Source organism: Globicephala melas, chromosome 15 (assembly GCF_963455315.2).
Source record: "Globicephala melas chromosome 15, mGloMel1.2, whole genome shotgun sequence".
In the NCBI taxonomy this organism is placed as follows: domain Eukaryota; kingdom Metazoa; phylum Chordata; class Mammalia; order Artiodactyla; family Delphinidae; genus Globicephala; species Globicephala melas.
The window spans coordinates 70,996,617-71,016,336 of NC_083328.1; the positions used below are offsets into that span (position 1 = coordinate 70,996,617).

Genomic DNA, 19,720 nt, shown 5'->3' on the forward strand with positions numbered 1-19,720 from the left:
ATGAAGAGGTTATCCTAAAAGTATACAGCCAAAAGGTAGGAATAAAAATGTTATAGAGGTGTATCAGGTGATAAATGTAAATATTATGTTATTTTTCTAGATATTGTCTAGTGTTCATCAGCTTTTAAAAATTCATTGTGGTTTTTCATCGCAAATTTTGCCATATTTAGGTACACTTACGCTATCATCTGCTTATTATTTTTATTTAATTAATTTCATTAAACAAATATTTACCAATTATCTACTTGTCTAGGCACTGTTGAGGTTTGGGAGATAACAGAGGTGAACAAATAAGACAAAACTCCTTGCCCTCATGGAGTGCATGTCTCAAATTTATTTTAAACAGATACCTGATATCACCTCAATCAACTGAAAAACCAATATCACTTGAAAAAGATGACGATATATTTATTATTTTAAAAATTTTATCTTATTGACATATGGTTGATTTACAATGCTGTGTTAATTTCTGTTGTACAGCAAAGTGATTCAGTTATATGTATATGTACATTCTTTTTCATATTCTTTTCCATTATGGTTTATCATAGGATATTGAATATAGTTAGTTCCCTGTGCTATATAGTTGGACCTTGTTTATCCACTCTATGTATAACAAATTGCATCTGCTAATCCCAAACTCCCATTCCATCCCTCCCCCACCCCCCTCACCCTTGGCAACCACAAATCTATTGTGGTCTTTATGTGTGTCTCTATTGTGTGTCTCTATGTCTGTGAGTCTGTTTCTGTTGAAAAAGATTTAAAAAATGAAAATAGTAAAAGCAAAACAATGCTGGCCTCACACACACACAAAAAATTCGTTGTAGTTTTGTTTCTGGTTCTAAATACTCACATTCTTATCTGATTTTTTGTTCTCTTTTCCTTAAAGGAGGTCTCCCAGCTTTATAGGTTTCAGGTCCACAAAACCTGGATGCACTTCTTTGGAGTGGATATGGCATGTGCAAAGGCCCAGAGGTAGTAGGGTGGGAGCTTGGCTGTGATCAAGGAATAGAATCACACAGAGGACAGACAGAGGAGGAGCGAAGGGTATTGCCCATAATCCTGAAATGGCCTCTAGTCACTGGCTGTGGCCAAAGAGGGGATGGAACCTTCAGAGCCTTATCCAGAGAGACCAAGGCCAAAGACAGGACCTCCTAAGTCATTTCCTCCACCTCCCACCAGTGCAGGAATCCTCTCCCTGACATCTGCCCACCGAGCCTTAGCTCTGCACACTTCCTGGCTTGGGGAGCTCACTTCCTCCCCCAAAGCTGATACTATCCTAGGTCAAAACTCTGGTGGTGGCTTCTTCCTTCAAGCTGACCACTGTCTGTGGTTCCTTCTTGGGTCATCATCTTCCCTAGGGTCCCCAGAAATAATTGGTTGCTTCTTCCCATCTCATTATAGCTCTGCAGACACGTGAGGCCAGTGCTCATGTTCGTCTCTGCCCAGGATTACCTGGCTTCCTTCAAAGATTCCTCTTATGACTTGCCTTCCAAAGCCTTCCTCATCCATTATGATTTCTATCCACACATACATATGTGATGACAACGATGATGATGACAATGATGATGATGATAGCTGACACACCTTGAGTGCTTACTGCGTACTAGGCTCTGGGCTGGGTGCTGTTTATGCTTAATCTTTATGGCAATCCTGGGAAATAGATACAGCTATGAAGCCCATTTTACAGATGAGGAAACTGAGGCTCAAAGAAATTAAATAACCTTTCTAGGCTACACAACAGATAGGTGGCGTAATCGGACTCTCTGACTTTAGAGCTCATGCTTTTAGTCACCACATGAAGTGGCTGGAAGTAGGGAATTCCAATCTGTGTATATGAGAATAATATTATTTTTTGTCTATAATCAATGTAGGTCGTTTCATCAGGAAGCTATGCTAGTTATATTTGTATATATGTCTAGTATCTAAACTTTAAAATGCACAATTCAAAACTTGACAGAATTGAAGGGAGAATTAGAATCTACAAAAACAGTTGAAGATTTAAAAAATTTTTTTTAAATTGCAATAGTAAAATACACATAACATAAAATTTACCATATTAATCACTTTAAGTGTATAATTTTGCCGTGTTATATATATTTACATTTTGTCCAACTGATCACCAAAGCTTTTTCATCTTGTAGAACAGAAACACTACCCATCAAACAACTCCCCATTCCCCCTCCCCTCAGACTCTGGCCACCACCCTTCTACTTTCTCTCTTTTTTACATATATACATACATATATATGCTTGAATATATTTTATTTTATTGAAGTATAGTTGATTTACAATGTTGTGTTAATTTCTGCTGTACAGCAAAATGATTCAGTTATACTTATATATACATTATTTTTCATATTCTTTTCCATTATGGTTTATCAAAGGATATTGTATATAGTCCCCTGTGATACACAGTAGGACCTTGTCATTTATCCATCTTATATGTAATAGTTTGCATCTGCTAATCCCACCCTTCTGCTTTCTATCTCTATGAATCTGACTACTCTAGGGACCTCATATAAGTAGAATCATATAGTTCTTGTCTTTTTGTGACTGGCTTGTTTCACTTAGCATGATGTCAAGATTCAGCCATGTTGTAGCATGTGTCAGAATTTCCTTTCTTTAAAATTTATTTATTTATCTATTTATTTATTTATTTTTGTCTGCGTTGGGTCTTCGTTGCTGTGTGCAGGCTTTCTCTAGTTGCGGTGAGCGGGGGCTACCCTTTGTTGCGGTGCACAGGCTTCTCATTGCAGTGGCTTCTCTTGTTGCAGAGCACGGGCTCTAGGGTGGGAAGGCTTCAGTAGTTTTGGCACACAAGCTTAGTTGCTCCACAACATGTGGGATCTTCCCGGACCAGGGATCAAACCCGTGTCCCCGAATTAGCAGGCGGATTCTTAACCACTGTGCCACCACGGAAGTCCTCCTTTCTTTTTAAGGCTAAATAATATTCCATTGTATGTATATACACGTTTTGTTTATTCATTCATGTATCAGTGGACATTTGGGTTGCTTCCACCTTTTGGCTATTGTGAATAATGTTGCTGAGAACATGTGTGTACAAATGTCAATAGTTGGAGGTTTTAATAGCTGTTTCTCAGTCAATGATAAGTCAACTAGTAACACACCAAATCGGTAAAAACCCGATGATCTAAATAACACCAGCAACCACCTTGAGCTAATCGACATTTACGGTTCATTATGCCCAACGACTTCTCTTCAAGTGCACGTGGCACCTTCACCAGGGCAGACTTATGCTCTGCCTTCAGCTAGTCTCTGTATATTTCAAAATACTGAAATCTTACAGTGTCTTCTCTGATCACAGTGGAATGGAATTATATATTAATAACACTATATCTAAATAACCACAGATATTTTGAAATGTATTTATACATTTATAGATAACTCAGGCATCCAAGAAGAAATCATGGAGAAAATTAGAAAATATTTCAAACTAAGTGAAAAATGAAAATACAGTGTAACATCATTTGTGGGATGCATCTAAAGCAGTGTCTAGGGGAATTTTTAACTTTCAGTGCTTATATTAGGAAAGGAGAAAGGTCTTATACTCCAGCCTTTATGGAGAGTCTCTCAAATATCTTAGAATAAATCTCTCTTGTTTCAACCAGAGTGGTTTCTTTTGTCTCCAAGTAAGAGTCTCGGTTGATCAAGTAATTGGTACCAGGAGTAGGGTCTGTGATGATTAATGTTATGTGTCCCCTTGGCTGGGTTCTGGTGCCCAGTCGTTTGTTCAAGTATAGATGTTTCTATGAAGGTGTTTTAAAGATGATTAACATTTACAACCAGTTGGCTTTAAGAAAAGGATATTACCCTCCGTAATGTAGATGGGCCTCCTCCAGTGAACTGAAGGCCTTAAGTGCAAGAACTGAGTTTTCCCAGAGAAGAAGGAATTCTGCTCCAAGACTGCAACATAGATCTCTCTCTCTCTCCCTCCGTCCCTCCTTCCCTCTCTCTCTCTCCATATATTATATAGATGTGCGTGTGTGTGTGTGTGTGTGTGTGTGTGTGTGTGTCTTAGTGAGCCAGCTAAGATGTGTAATGCTTACTGATCACCAAGTCCTATTAGCATGATATCCTCAATAAATTGGACCAGCATGGTACTTGTGAGATGTTCACGCAGAGCTGGAGGTCTGTCCTCATCTTCTGAAGCAGGAAGTTAAATGTCCAGTCACAGAGAGTGTGACACATGCCGTGCTGGGGGACCCACAGGGGTGGTGAGAGAACAGAGGGGCCCTGCGCCAGCCCAAATGCCAGAGAGTACTTCCCAGGGGAAGAGACGTTTCCACTGAGACCTGTCGGCTGAACCAGAGTTAGCCAGTTTGAAAGAGTTACAGGAAGAGATGGGAAGTGACATTCCAGGCAGAGGGGACAGTAAGTGCAAATGCCTGAAAAGAGGGAAAGCCTGGGGCTTTCGGGGGACCATAAGAGGTTTAATGTGACTACACGGTAGGATGCAAGCAGGAGTTGGCCTGGGTGGTGGTGAGGAGTGGGGATGGCTAGCAGGTGTCTGCTACTCTCACTTGACGTCGTCATATGAACCTCATCCTATGTCAGGAAGCATTCTTCTACTGCAGGACTTCTAAGGCCTGCATGGTATTAATCCCTTGTACGTTCTGTTGCATAGTAACCAGTCCCCCAGTGTTGACCATTTAGATTATTTCTAGTTTTCCCCTATTATAAACAATGCTGTGATGAACATCTTTGTCCATACATCTTAGTGCACAGGTATTATTATCTCCATATAGTAAAGATGGAAGTTGTGGGAGCTGCCCAGGGCCCAGGCTTGAATGCTGCCTTGGAGAGACCTGAGTGACATTTGTTTGCCAAGCCAGTTCTGGGGCCTCTTGGGCAGCCCTTTGTTGGGTGTCTGCTTAAGGGGCCATAAACAGGGAGATGCTGGGAGAAGGCTTCAGGGAGTGATAAAAAGCCCCGACCATAATCTCTGGCTGCCCAGGCTAGATAGAGACTAGGGAGGAGACCCAGATCCTGGGCCCTACATGTCCTGTAAACCGCATGTTTGTCCAGCCGGCTGGGTGCACCAGCTCCCGGCCTCTTCCAAGAAGAAAACAAAAGTACTTAAAGTGCAGGTCTGAAAAGTTGGGGTGCTATATGTGGGGTTCAAACCCTTCACTCCTCAGGGAGAAGATCAGGGTTTTGAGTTCCTTTCCACTGTGGGACACCGTGCCAGGGACGGGGTTTACGGCGAGATTGTGTCTCAGCCTCGCCTACCTGCTTCCATGTGAGGTTTTTCTCATTCTCTTGATGCGTAGGGGTCACTCAGCTGGTTTTGGAGTTTTTTTTTTTCAGAGGAAACTCTTCCATATGTATCTGGAGAGTCCGTGAGTCCGTGGGAGGAGGTGAGTTCAGCAGCTCCTGTGTCGGCATCTTGAACGGCAACTACAACAAAAGTACTTCGGACTGAGCGTAGACCTTCCAGATGAGCCTGGGTTCAAATCACAGCTCTACCACAAAAGAGCTGAGTGACTCTGGGCCACTTACTCAAAACCTCTGAACCTCATCCTCATCTGTACAATGGGGAAAATAACCTACCAAGGGTGTTGTGAAAGTTCAATGAGATTACCAAGTACTTGGTCCATAGTCCATGCTCTTAATAAATGACGGTGTATATTTTCATTGTCATCTTGGGTTTCCATCCTTTTAAAAAGTATATTATAACAGCTTTATTGAGACAAAATTCCCATGCTATACAATTTACCCATTTAAATTATAAATTTATATAATTTATAAATTTAAATTATAGAATTCAATGGCTTTTACTATATTCATCACAAACAATTTTGGAACTTTCTCATCATTCCCCTCAAAACCCCTGTACCCATTAGCAGTCATTCCCTAGCACCCCCCTCCCCCTGCTAATTTCCTGCCCCTCCCGGCGCAAGGCAACCACCAATTTATTTTCTGTCTCTATGTCTCTATATGAACTGTTCTGGACAGTTCATATAAATGGAATCATACAAAATGGAAATCACACAAAGTCTCTCGTGTCTGGCCTATTTCACTGAGCATAGTGTTTTCAAGGTCCCTCCACAGTGCAGCACACATCAGTTCTTCATTCCTTTTTATTGCCAGAAAAGAGTCCACTGTGTGAATAGACCATATTGAATAGGTCCATGCACCAGTTGATGGGCATTTAGGTTGTTTCCAGCTTTTGGCTCTTGTGAATAATGCTGCTATGAACATTTGTGAGTGGACATATGTTTTCATTTCTCACGGGTACAGACCTAGAAGTGGAACTGCTGGGTCATATGGTAACTCTACTTTTAATATTTTGAGGAACTGCCAGACTGTTTTACAAAGCAGCTGCACCATTTTACTTTCCCAACAGCAGTGTACAAGTGTTCTCATTTCTCCACACCCTAACACTTGTTATTGTCTGTCTTGTTGATTATAGCCGCCCTAGTGGGTGTGTAGAAGTACCTCACTGCAGTTTTGATTTGCATTTTCTGGCTGGCTATAGGCTCATTTTTTTCGATGGCATCCCCTTCATGTCCAGGGATAGATAAATCCTGGGACACACCCCTTTCCTAATATGGAAACACTAACTTGTCCCAAAGAAAGAAAAGAATCTTATATGTCTGTTATTAACCCACAACATTTCTTAATGTTGACTCTTCCATAACTCAATTGACTATTTCCCAGTTTGGGGGCATTGGGAAGTTTCTAATTTTCTTCTATTATCTCTAATAGTTATAAATTACTGGCTGTCACACAGAAAATGCCCATCATAAGGGAACAAAAGCAGGATAGAAAATAGTTTAATCATCTAAGCTGAAAAAAATGTTTGTTAATCCATCCAAATGTGCTTAAAGCACCATCCTAGTGCCAAGCCTTGTGCTAGCTTACTTATGAACAAAGTCTGGAAAGAAATAGCAGAAATAAAAATACTAAATAGGGGTAGAGGATTAAGAGGTACAAACTATCAGGTATAAAATTAGCTACACGGATATATTGTACAATATGGGGAATATAGCAATATTTTACAGTAACTATAAATGGAGTATAACCTGCAAAAATTCTGAATCACTATATTGTACACTTGTAACATAAAATATTGTACGGCAACTATTAATTTTAAAAAACTATTGGGCTTCCCTGGTGGCGCAGTGGTTAGGAGTCCACCTGCCAATGCAGGGTGGACACGGGTTCGAGCCCTGGTCCGGGAAGATCCCACGTGCTGCGGAGCAGTTGAGCCCGCGAGCCACAACTACTGAGCCTGCACTCCAGAGCCCTAGAGCCACAACTCCTGAGGCCCGGGCGCCTAGAGCCTGTGCTCTGCAACAAAGGAAGCCACTGCAATGAGAAGCCCATGCACCGCAACGAAGAGTAGCCCCCACTCACCGCAACTAGAGAAAGCCCGTGCACAGCAACAAAGACCCAACACAGCCAAAAATAAATTAAAAAAAAAAAAAACAACTCTTAATTAAAAAGAAAGAAAATACTACTTGTGTTGGGGGTGATGGGGTTCTAGGTGACAGGTGCCCCACCCTTCCCCACCTCTATTTCCCAAACTAGACCATTGTTATATTAGCTTTGCGATGATAAAACCAAGGGAAAGAAGAAAAAGACAACTGATCTAAGGATGATGGGAGAAACATTTCTTGAGCCAGACCCTCAAAGCTATTATTTTGTGGAATCTCCATACAACCCCTGGGAGGTTATTAATAATAATAATGATGATGGCCAATATTATGGTACCTTTTGTGTGTCTGGCACTGTTCCACCAGTGTGGGACCATTACTGTCCCCATTTTACAGATGAGGAAACTGAGACTAGGCAACGAGCTGCCCTTCCACTTTGGTGCTCTGTCTTTCCACATCACATACATGTGCAAAGCTGCACATAAACTCGGGCTCACACGTAAGTCTACATCTGCACCCTCGGATAGGAGCACACATACCACAGCCAGATACACATATGCACTCACACACAGGACTGCTTATATCCACAGGCATGTGCACGGGAACACACTGTACACGTGGGCTCACGTGCGTGTGTGTGTGTGTATATATATATATTTATACCCATGTGCACACAGGCCATACACTTCTGGACATACATCTGTCTAAGAGTGGGGAAAGGAGTGCAGATAAAGGGGCCAAAGTCCAACTCTTGCCTCCTCCCCCCATCCTCAAAGTGCCATCTGCTGCTGGCAGGTGTGTACAGGAGGGGGTGGGGCATGCACAGGTGGCTCTAGGCTCAAAGGGTAGAGATGACCTTGCACTAGAAACCCAGGGCCACCAACTAACTTCTAAATGGGGCAACAGCAGCTAAGGGGCCTCCCCTGATGGACAAACCCCCCAGCCAGAGGGCCTGAACTGAGGGCCTGCAGCATGCCCAATGCTGTGCCAGGGGCTCCAGGGGCTGTACAAAAGACGGCATGATCCGGGTCCTCCAGGGCTCCCCAGGGCATCGAGAAGATAAGATTCACACCCAGCAGCCCCTCCAAGAGGTAGCATGGCAGAGTGGTCACCTGCAAGTGTTTCAGTGACAGGATGCCTGGCTTAGAATCCTGGTTCTACCATTTACTGGCTGTGTGATCTGGGCAAGTTGGTTAACGGACCAGTGCCTCAGTTTTCCTATCTGTAAAATGGGGGAAATTCTAACACCTACTTCTTAGGATTGTTGCTTAACCACTACTACATAAGTATGTATTTGTAAGATAAGCTGTTTTGGACAAAGGGGTGTGAGGATGGAGGATGAAGAACAGGCACTGAGCAGAAAGAACTTCCTCAGGATCCTGGCCCTGCATCCCATTAGCTGTGTAACCTCAGACAAGTCACACAACCTCTCTGAACCTCAGCTCCTCCTTTGTAAACTCTGCACAAGTCATTCTTGATCATTAAACACGTTATCTATTGAGACCTTACTATGTACCAGGCATCATGCTAGGCACGGAGAATATGGCGGTGAGCAAGCCGGGTGGTCCCTGTCTGCATGGAGCCTGCTCTCTTAGAGGAAGGATGACGTGGAAACATCTGGTACACAGTAGGTGCCCAGTCAGTGTCCCTCCCTTTCTTCCTTTTCCATCATGGTAAAAGCAATGCATCAACACTGTAGAGAGTTTGGAGGATAGAGGGGGGCTGAGGTGGTAGAAATCTATCACCCAGAATCCCACTACCCCTAACAAAAACCCCTAGCTTCATTTTTGTCAATCTCATTAACCAGTACAGGGCTAGGTTCATGGTAAGGCGCTCAATACAACACTTGGATTAATCAACACATTACATTTGTCATCAGCAGGAAACAGCAAATTACACTGTAGCATATTTACTGGGGGAAAGTGACACAAACAATCATGGCCATACCTTCTCCACAGAGAGGCTCTTCCCTTCTTTGGGACCAATAATATTTCCATTTTATAGAAAAGGACACTGAAGCTCAGAGAGGTCAAGTCACTTGCCCAAGGTCAAGAGACAGAAACGTGAAGAGCCAGCTCCAGAAACTAGAGCTCTTTTACCCACACTGTCTTGGGCTGTGGGATGTAGCAAGGGATGGACATGAGGGCTTTGGGCATGAGGACCCTTGTGGGCCAGATGCAGCCTGCCTCCACCACTGGCAGCCAGACCTAGGAACACAGGAAACTGTCAGGCTCCTGGCTGGCCTTGGGGGTCTCTTTTGAGCCCGGAAACCCCTCACTCTTACCCCTTAGGGAGCTCCGGGACACCTGCTTAGCCAGGGCGCAGTGACCGGATGTCGTTTGTGATTTCTGGTGCCCTCTAGTGGGCAATGAGAGCAAACCTCTGGATCCCTCAAGTTGCTGGGAGCCAGCCTTGCCGGAGTCAGCGGCTCCTGCGGCCGCTAATGATAGCTGCCACACAACGCAGGCTTACCGATCTAACGCAATTCCTGCAACGACTCTCTCCAGGTAGGAGTCGTTATTACCACTTGATATAAATAATCTGAGACTTGGGAAAATGACTTTCCAAGGGCACATAGCTAATTGGTGACGGAGCCAGGAGTCAAGACCTTGGAGCTCAGAGGAGGAAGAGAGCATCGTCAAGGAAGGCTTCCTGCACCAGGAGACGGTCCCACGTGGCTGGACACAGAGGTGGAGTTACATCCCCCTCCAAGACCTTTGGAGGGGCTCTGCAACACATTTACATGGTCACATGTTTGAGAAAATTTGCAAAATTAAGACATTTTACTTACAATTGGTTAAGACCACAGTCTCTTTCTACTCCAGGCCTAGAATCATGTCTTCACCTAGTAGGTGACAAAGATGTATCAATAAATAAATTATGTGTTTAATAAATTGTGTTGAATGAATGAATGAATGCATGATAGAGGAATAAATGAATGAAGTGGCATTTACTTCAATCTTAAAGGAAGGGCAGGATGTTAGTGAGTGCCTCTCATGCAACCTAGGCATGCCCTCCACAGACAGAGCGACTCAAGCCATGCGTGGCCTTGAATGTCAGGGCGAGGAATCAGGCGATGGAGAGCCATGGGAGGTTTCAGAGCAGAGGAAGGACTTGAGTGTAACTGTCAATTAGGCAAGAGTTGAATGGCAGATACGAAGACAGGGCCCTGTGGCAGGACAGCAGATTGGCTCATATAAAGTGGTCCTCACCCAGCACCACCAAAGAGCTGGTGCTCAGGTGATGTGCTCATAGGGGTACTCTCCACTGGGGTGCTTTTTCGGGGAAAATGTCTCCAGAAGGCCCCTACAGTTCCCTGGGAGGGAGAATCCAGGCCAGGAGATTCCAAATGCCCTGGTGGGTGTTAAGCCTAGATTTGATCAACACTCTGTGTGCCCGGCCCAATGTGGAGGGAAGCTGGGGCCCTGACCAGGTCAGGAATGGGGTCACATGTGTATGAGGGTCCCAGGTATTGCTGCATGTCCCGTCCTTGCTGTGAAGTGAGGTGGCCATTCCACACAACAGGAGACTGAGGTCTGGAAGCTGGCGAGGCAGTGGTGGACCCATGAATATCCAGCTCTACCTGCTGCCTCCTTTGCTAAGCTCCAGGCCATCCTTTCTCTCCCCATCTCTGGACTTTCTAAATGTCAAGAATTCTAGCTACCAACCAAACAAAACAAACCAAAAAAACCCAGGGACTTGCCTGGTGGTCCAGCGGTTAAGACTCCACACTCTCAATACAGGGGGCCCAGGTTCGATCCCTGGTCAGGAAACTAGATCCCGCATGCCACAACTAAGAGTCCGCATGCCACAACTAAAAAGATCCTGTGTGCCACAACTAAGACCTGGTGCAGCCAAATAAATAAAATAAATTCAAACAAACAAAACCCTCCAAAACCCAGCTATTATATACTTAGCCTTGTTTTGTGCCACACCCTCTTTTAAGCTCCTTCATGTCCCATCACCTGATTATTCCTCCAGCAAGCCTGTGAGTGAGAGGAATGGTTATTATTTCTATTTTGCAGATAAAGAGTTGGAGAGCCCAGAGAGGCGAAGTTACTTACCCAAAGCCACACAGCAGAATTGCAATCAAACCCAGGCTCCAGACACAGCCCCTGGTTCCCCCCAGAGCTGCCCAGCCTCCTCTTCTGGTCCAAGCTGAGGCCGAGAAACTCAGCTTTGCCAACAGAGGGCGGTGTGCCCTCAAAGATTAAACCCTGCTTCCCAGACTCTGGCCAACAGAATCCTCCCTGCTGGGAACAACCCTGCTATCGCTGTTTATGATTCAGAAATACTTGACCCTGAGCGCTCACTTAGTCCCAGGTTCTGGTGGGGTCTGGGGAGCATGGAGAAATGTGCAGAGAAATAGAAAACACAGGCTTCAAAGGAGGTGAACCAATGGGTCACAGAAAAGGAAACATAATGGTTTTAACATATAACAAGATGCTGCTCTTAACCCTTAATAAGAGAAACCTGTGTTAAACCCACAAGGAGCAGGCACTTTTTATCTATCAGATTGGCAGTTATACAAATGAGGGTGTGGAGAAACACACTCATACATTGCTGGTGGGATTAAAACCTGGTTTAACACCTATGGAAGGGAATCTGGTAACATCTATCAAAATTAAAAACACAGATACATCCAACAGAAACACCAAATGCATTCATTGAAAGACTTGTACCAGGCCTGCATGATCGAATACGGTAGCCGGTAGCCACTAGCCACATGTGGCTATTGAGCTCCTGGAATGCGGCTAGTCCGAACTGAGATGTGCTGTAAGTGTAAGATAGACACCGGATTTTGTTAATATGAAAAAAAAAGTAAAATAACTCCCTAATAACTTTTTTATATTGATGATGTGTTAAAATGATATTTCTGATAGGTGGGTTAAATAATTTTTTTAAAATCCCACCTGTTTCTTTTTACTTTTTAAAATATGTCTGCTAGAAAATTTTAAATTCCATACATGATTTGCAATTGTGGTTCATATTTTTATTGTTGTAAAATGTACACAATATCAAATTTATTCTTTTTTGTTTGAATTTTATTTATTTTTTTATACAGCAGGTTCTTATTAGTCATCCATTTTATACACATCAGTGTATACATGTCCATCCCAATCGCCCAATTCATCACACCACCACCCCCAACCCCCTGCGGCTTTCCCCCCTTGGTGTCCATACGTTTGTTCTCTACATCTGTGTCTCTATTTCTGCCCTGCAAACCTGTTCATCTGTACCATTTTTCTAGGTTCCACATATATGTGTTAACATATGCTATTTGTTTTTCTCTTTCTGCCTTACTTCACTCTGTATGACAGTCTCTAGATCCATCCACATCTCTACAAATGACGCAATTTCATTCCTTTTTAGGGCTGAGTAATATTCCATCGTATATATGTGCCACATCTTCTTTATCCATTTGTCTGTTGGTGGGCATTTAGGTTGCTTCCATGACCTGGCTATTGTAAATAGTGCTGCAATGAACACTGGAGTGCATGTGTCTTTTTGAATTATGGTTTTCTCTGGGTATATGCCCAGTAGTGAGATTGCTGGTCATATGATAATTCTATTTTTAGTTTTTTAAGGAACCTCCATACTGTTCTCCATAGTGGCTGCATCAGTTTACATACCCACCAACAGTGCAAGAGGGTTCCCTTTTCTCCACACCCTCTCCAGCATTTGTTGTTTGTAGATTTTTTGATGATGCCCATTCTAACTGGTGTGAGGTGATAACTTCATTGTAGTTTTGATTTGCATTTCTCTAATAATTAGTGATGTTGAGTAGCTTTTCATGTGCTTCTTGGCCATCTGTATGTCTTCTTTGGAGAAATGTCTATTTAGGTCTTCTGCCCTTTTTTTTTTTTTTTTTTTTTTGCGGTACGCGGGCCACTCACTGTTGTGGCCTCTCCCGTTGCGGAGCACAGGCTCCGGATGCGCAGGCTCAGCGGCCATGACTCACGGGCCCAGCCGCTCCGCGGCATGTGGGATCTTCCCGGACCGGGGCACGAACCCGTGTCCCCTACATTGGCAGGCAGACTCTCAACCACTGTGCCAGACTGTTCGAATAGTCATTTCCACAGTGTTGATTCTTCCAATCCAAGAACATGGTATATCTCTCCATCTGTTTGTATCATCTTTAATTTCTTTCATCAGTGTCTTATAGTTTTCTGCATACAGGTCTTTTGTCTCACTAGGTAGCTTTATTCCTAGGTATTTTATTCTTTTTGTTGCAGTGGTAAATGGGAGTGTTTCCTTAATTTCTCTTTAAGATTTTTCATCATTAGTGTACAGGAATGCAAGAGATTTCTGTGCATTAATTTTGTATCCTGCTACTTTACCAAATTCATTGATTAGCTCTAGTAGTTTTCTGGTGGCATCTTTAGGATTCTCTATGTGTAGTATCATGTCATCTGCAAACAGCGACAGTTTTACTTCTTCTTTTCAATTTGTATTCCTTTTATTTCTTTTTCTTCTCTGATTGCCATGGCTAGGACTTCCAAAACTATGTTGAATAATAGTGGTGAGAGTGGACATCCTTGTCTTGTTCCTGATCTTAGAGGAAATGCTTTCAGTTTTTCACCATTGAGAATGATGTTTGCTGTGGGTTTGTCATATATGGCCTTTATTATGTTGAGGTAGGTTCCCTCTATGCCCACTTTCTGGAGAGTTTTTATCATAAATTCATGTTGAATTTTCTCAAAAGCTTTTTCTGCATCTATTGAGATGATCATATGGTTTTTATTCTTCAATTTGTTAATGTGGTGTATCACACTGATTGATTTGCGTATATTGAAGAATCCTTGCATCCCTGGGATAAATCCCACTTATCATGGTGTATGATCCTTTTAACGTGTTGTTGGATTCTGTTTGCTAGTATTTTGTTGAGTATTTTTCCATCCATTTTCATGAGTGATATTGGTCTGTAATTTTCTTTTTTGTAGTTTCTTTGTCTGGTTTTGGTATCAGGGTGATGGTGGCCTCATAGAACGAGTTTGGGAGTGTTCCTTCCTCTGCAATTTTTTGGAAGAGTTTGAGAAGGATGGGTGTTAGCTCTTCTCTAAATGTTTGATAGAATTCACCTGTGAAGCCATCTGGTCCTGGCCTTTGTTTGTTGGAAGATTTTTAATCACAGTTTCAATTTCATTACTTGTGATTGGTCTGTTCACATTTTCTATTTCTTCTTGGTTCAGTCTTGGAAGGTTATACCTTTCTAAGAATTTGTCCATTTCTTCCAGGTTGTCCGTTTTATTGGCATAGAGTTGCTTGCAGTCATCTCTTAGGATGCTTTGTATTTCTGCGGTGTCTGTTGTAACTTCTCCCTTTTCATTTCTAATTTTATTGATTTGAGTCCTCTCCCTCTTTTTCTTGATGAGTCTGGCTAATGTGTTATCGATTTTGTTTATCTTCTCAAAGAACCAGGTTTTAGTTTTATTGATCTTTGCTATTGTTTTCTTTGCTTCTATTTCATTTATTTCTGCTCTAATCTTTATGATTTCTTTCCTTCTGCTAACTTTGGGTTTTGTTTGTTCTTCTTTCTCTAGTTCTTTTAGGTGTAAGGTTAGATTGTTTATTTGTGATTTTTTTTGTTTCTTGAGGTAGGCTTGTATAGCTATAAACTTCTCTCTTAAAACTGCTTTTGCTGCATCCCATAGGTTTTGGATCATCATGTTTTCATTGTCATTTGTCTCTAGGTATTTTTTGATTGTCTCTTTGATTCCTTCAGTGATTTCTTGGTTATTTAGTAACGTATTCTTCAGCCTCCATGTGCTTGTGTTTTTTACATTTTTTTCCCTGTAATTGATCTCTAATCTCATCACTTGCCATGGTCAGAAAGGATGCTTGATATGATTTCATTTTTCTTAAATTTACTGAGGCTTGATTTGTGACCCAAGATGTGATCTATCCAGGAGAATGTTCTGTGCACACTTAAGAAGAAAGTGTAATCTGCTGTTTTTGGATGGAATGTCCTATAAATATCAGTTAAATCTGTGTCTTTTAAACCTTGTGTTTCCTTATTAATTTTCTGTTTGGATGATGTGTCCATTGGTGTAAGTGAGGTGTTAAAGTCCCCCACTATTATTGTGTTACTGTCAATTTCCTCTCTTATAGCTGTTAGCAGTTGCCTTATGTATTGAGGTGCTCCTATGTTGGGTGCATATATATTTATAATTATTATATCTTCTTCCTGGATTGATCCCTTGATCATTATGTAGTGTCCTTCTTTGTCTCTAGTAACGTTATTTTAAAGTCTATGTTACCTGATATGAGAATTGCTACTCCAGCTTTTTTTTGATTTCCATCTGCATGGAATATCTTTTTCCATCCCCTCACTTTCAGTCTGTATGTGTCCCTAGGTCTGAAGTGGGTCTCTTGTAGACAGCATATATATGGGTCTTGTTTTTGTATCCATTCAGCGAGCCTGTGTCTTTTGGTTGGAGCATTTAATCCATTCATGTTTAAGGTAATTATTGATATGTATGTTCTATTACTATTTTCTTAATTGTTATGGGTTTGTTTTTGTAGGTCCTTTTCTTCTCTTGTGTTTCCCACTTAGAGACGTTCCTTTAGCATTTGTTGTAGAGCTGGTTTGGTGGTGCTGAAGTCTCTTAGCTTTTGCTTGTCTGTAAAGCTTTTGATTTCTCTGTTGAATCTGAATGAGATCCTTGCCGGGTAGAGTAATCTTTGTTGTAGGTTCTTCCCTTTCATCACTTTAAATATGTCATGCCACTCCCTTCTGGCTTGTAGAGTTTCTGCTGAGAAATCAATGTTAAGCTTATGGGAGTTCCCTTGTATGTTGTCATTTTTCCCTTGTTGCTTTTAGTAATTTTTCTTTGTCTCTAATTTTTGTCAGTTTGATTACTATGTGTCTTGGCGTGTTTCTCCTTGGGTTTATCCTGCCTGGGACTCTCTGCGCTTCCTGGGCTTGGGTGGCTATTTCCTTTCCCATGTTAGGGAAGTTTTCCACTATAATCTCTTCAAATATTTTCTCGGGTCCTTTATCTCTCTCTTCTCCTTCTGGGACCCCTATAATGTGAATGTTGCTGTGTTTAATGTTGCCCCAGAGGTCTCTTAGTCTGTCTTCATTTCTTTTCACTCTTTTTTCTTTATTCTGTTCTATGGCAGTGAATTCTACCATTCTGTCTTCCTGGTCACTTATCTGTTCTTCTGCCTCAGTTATTCTGCTATTGATTCCTTCTAGTGTATTTTTCATTTCAGTTATTGTACTATTCATCTCTGTTTGTTTTTCCTTTAATTCTTCTAGGTCTTTGTTAAATATTTCTTACATCTTCTCGATCTTTGCCTCCATTCTTTTTCCTGGGTCCTGGATCATCTTCACTATCGTTATTCTGAATTCTTTTTCTGGAAGGTTTCCTATCTCCACTTCATTTAGTTGTGTTTCTGGGGTTTTATCTTGTTCCTTCAACTGGTACATAGCCCTCTGCCTTTTCATCTTGTCTATCTTTCTGTGAATGTCTCAAATTTATTCTTTTAACTATTTTTAACTGTACAGTTCAGTGGCATTAAGTATATTCACATTGTTGTGCAACCATCACGACCATCCATCTCGAGAAATTTTTCATCATCCCAAATGGAAACTCTGCACCCATTAAACAATAACTCCCCATTCCCGCCTCCTCCCAGACCTGGTAACCGCCATTCTATCAATACATTCTATCTCTATGAATTTGACTACTCTAGGTATCTCATATAAGCAGGATCCTACAATACTTGTCCTTTCGTGACTGGCTAACTTCACTCAACATAATGGCTTCAAGTTTTATCCATGTTGTAGTCTGTGTCAGAATTTCATTCCTTTTTTTTTTTTTTTTTTTTTTTGCAGTATGTGGGCCTCTCACTGTTGTGGCCTCTCCTGTTGCGGAGCACAGGCTCCAGACGCGCAGGCTCAGCGGCCATGGCTCACGGGCCCAGCCGCTCCGCGGCACGTGGGATCTTCCCAGACTGGGGCACGAACCCGTGTCCCCCGCATCGGCAGACGGACTCTCAACCACTGCGCCACCAGGGAAGCCCTCATTCCTTTTTAAGGCTGAATGATATACCATTGTATTTATGTGCCATGTTTTGTTTGGATAAATAAACATCAGGTGATGGACACTGGGGTTGTTTCCACCTTTTGGCTGTTATAATGCTGCTATAAACATTTGTGTGCAAAAATCTCTTGCTTGAAAGTTCCTCTTTTCAATTCTTTTGTGTGATAAAATATATCACAGTATATTTTAGTGGACAGCATTGTACTAGTAATTTCCATAGCAGCACTATTTGAAATCCCCAAACTAGGAACTGCCAAAATGCCCATCAATGGTAGAATGGATAAGTGAATTGTGGTATATTCACAAGGAGCACTAAAGTGAGAAGGAATGGACAGCTACATGCAGCAGCATGGATGAAGCTCAGAAAGAAGCCACACACAAGAAATAGTACATATGGTATGATTCCATTTACACAAAGTTCAAAAGAGGCAAAACCAATCTGTGATGTTGGAAGTCAGGATGATGGCTACTTTCTGTGGGCTACTCTTCAGCTGGTCTGGCACTGGTTTCAAGAGTGTGATCACGCTACGAAAATTCACCAAGCTAAACACTTAGGATTTGTGCTCCACTTTGTATAGATGTTAAACCATAAGAAGTTCCCCTGAAATGCATACACTCTTTGATCCAGCAATTCCACTTCTGGGTAAATACCCCAAAGAATTGAAAGCAGGGTCTTGAACAGATATTTGTACACCCACATTCATAGCAGCATTACTCACAGTAGCCAAAAGACGGGAACAAACCAAGTGTCCGAGGATGTATGAATGGATACACAAAACGTTGTATATACATAGAATGGAATATTATTCAGCCCTAAAAAGGAAGGAAATTCTGACACACGTTACGATATGCATAAACTTTGAGGACATTATGTTAAGTGAAGTAAGCCAGTCGCAAAAGGACAAATACTCTATGATTCACTTAAAAGAGGTACCTAGAGGAGTCAAATTCATAGAGACAGAAAGCGGAAGCGTGGTTGCCAGGGGCTGGGAGGAGGGTGGGATGGAGAATTGCTGATTAATGGGGACAGGTTTCAGTTCTGGAAGATGGAAAGCATTCGGAGGTGGATGGTGGTGATGTTTGTACAACCACGTGGATGTACTTAATACCACTGAACCGTACACTTAAAAATGGTTAAAAAGGTAAAGTTGATATTATGTACATTTTACCACAACTTAAAAATTTAAAAAGTTAGGTGTCTATAAGGAAAGGTGAGAAAGAATATTCAAGATATAATGGGTAATAAAAACCAAGGGGAGAACAGGGTAGAAGCGATGTTCCCATATGTCTAAATATATCAAAATGTTAAGCAGAAGACACAGAGATAGGAAAGAAGTGACACGTACAAAGGACTTACAGAGGAAGTGGACCAGGACCCATCCCTGGCCTCATGTCTTCAGCCACTATGGACTCAGAGAAGATGAAGGGAGCAGGGGTTGAGGTGGTGCTTGCTGAGTTGCTGTGTAGGAGGGGCTGCAGCTCCCAGCCCAGGGGCTCTGACCTGCAACAGTGAAACAGAGGTGGGACTTCTGGCGAGGGGACCGGGGGGGGGGTTCTAGATCAAATGGGGGCTCTGTGTGTGTATGGGAGGGGCGGGGTTGGCTGGCAGGGGGTCATCTTGGGTCCTGTCCTGTAGGGCTTCCCAGAGGGGCAAGAGGTTGGCATTGAATGCTGGATTCCCAGGGCTGAGCAAGGAGCGACAGGGACCCTCAGGAGGAGAGGGGCAGCCCCGCAGAGATGACTGTCTCCATGGAGCCCACAACAGTGCTGCCATCTCCCTTGCCCCTCCTGTGGGGGAGGAGAGGAGAAAGGGAGAAAGACCCCTACCCCGCCTCCCCTTCCATCCACCTTCCCCACTGTTGGGAAAAACGAGGGGAGAAGGTGTAAACCCAAATCAAGTTAGGAGTTGCCTTGAGTATCTTGACTGGACATTTAAAATTTGAGTGGAGACCATGTCTGTGACTTAAAGCAGTAGATGACAGACAGTAGACCTGTCATCTAAAAGCTGGCTGAGACAACGTGGCTCCGCTCCACGTGCCCTCCCATTCTCTTGAGGCTGGCAGAGGAAGCAGAGAGAAACAGAGACAGGGACGGAGAGAAGCTGCAGGGCTTCTAGAAGCCGCACGCAGAACTAGCACCAGGTTGCTTCCACCACATTCTATTGACTAGGGAGAGACCCAAGGCCAAACCTTATTTGAGGGAAACAGAATCCACCTCTTGAAAGGGGGGGAGCCAGGACAAAGCCCCACTGCAAATGTAACGGAGAAGA

General features: G+C 42.6%; 1 protein-coding gene across 11 annotated transcripts in view; it reads right to left on the reverse strand.

Moving 5' to 3' along the window:
* The window catches only part of ADA (adenosine deaminase), a 108,438-nt gene that overhangs the window by 43,009 nt on the left and 45,709 nt on the right, over positions 1-19,720 (reverse strand). For 2 of the 11 annotated variants that reach the window (XR_009558929.2, XR_009558925.2), the window contains exons 1-2: positions 10,191-10,237; positions 5,250-5,417 (exon numbers count right to left, since the gene is read on the reverse strand). The exons of 3 other annotated variants lie outside the window; for them this stretch is intronic. The gene's annotated coding sequence lies outside the window, so the exon portion shown is untranslated. Of the gene's footprint in view, positions 1-5,249; positions 5,418-10,190; positions 11,386-18,808; positions 18,953-19,720 lie in introns of those variants that run through there. 6 more of the 11 variants (XR_009558935.2, XR_009558931.2, XR_009558928.2 and 3 more) reach the window with 5 other exon arrangements.